The sequence below is a fragment of the Corapipo altera genome, unplaced genomic scaffold, assembly GCF_003945725.1.
Source record: "Corapipo altera isolate COAL_440 unplaced genomic scaffold, ASM394572v1 60563, whole genome shotgun sequence".
In the NCBI taxonomy this organism is placed as follows: domain Eukaryota; kingdom Metazoa; phylum Chordata; class Aves; order Passeriformes; family Pipridae; genus Corapipo; species Corapipo altera.
Window position 1 is genome coordinate 2620 of NW_020885854.1, and position 262 is coordinate 2881.

The window sequence follows — 262 nt, forward strand, 5'->3', positions numbered from 1 at the left end:
TCAGGACCTTCAATGTCCACACTTGGCATCTCCACATCCACCTTGGGCAAGGAAACATCAATGTCCCCCTTGGGCAGGTTCACGTCCACCTCAGGGCCTTCTCCCTTCATCCCAAACTTGGGCATCTTGAACTTGGGCATCTTGAACTTCCCCTCTGGGCCATGAATGTCCACGTCAGGGGCCTCGATGTCCACCTTGGGGCCCTTGATGTCCAGTTCAGGGCCCTTCAGGTCACCCTCCAGTTTGGGAAGGGAAACATCCA

At 55.7% G+C, this 262-nt stretch overlaps 1 protein-coding gene across 1 annotated transcript in view; it reads right to left on the reverse strand.

Moving 5' to 3' along the window:
• The window catches only part of LOC113940849 (neuroblast differentiation-associated protein AHNAK-like), a gene marked incomplete at its 3' end in the record, with an annotated part of 8766 nt that overhangs the window by 2609 nt on the left and 5895 nt on the right, over positions 1 to 262 (reverse strand). The gene's annotated exons all lie outside the window — the stretch shown is intronic.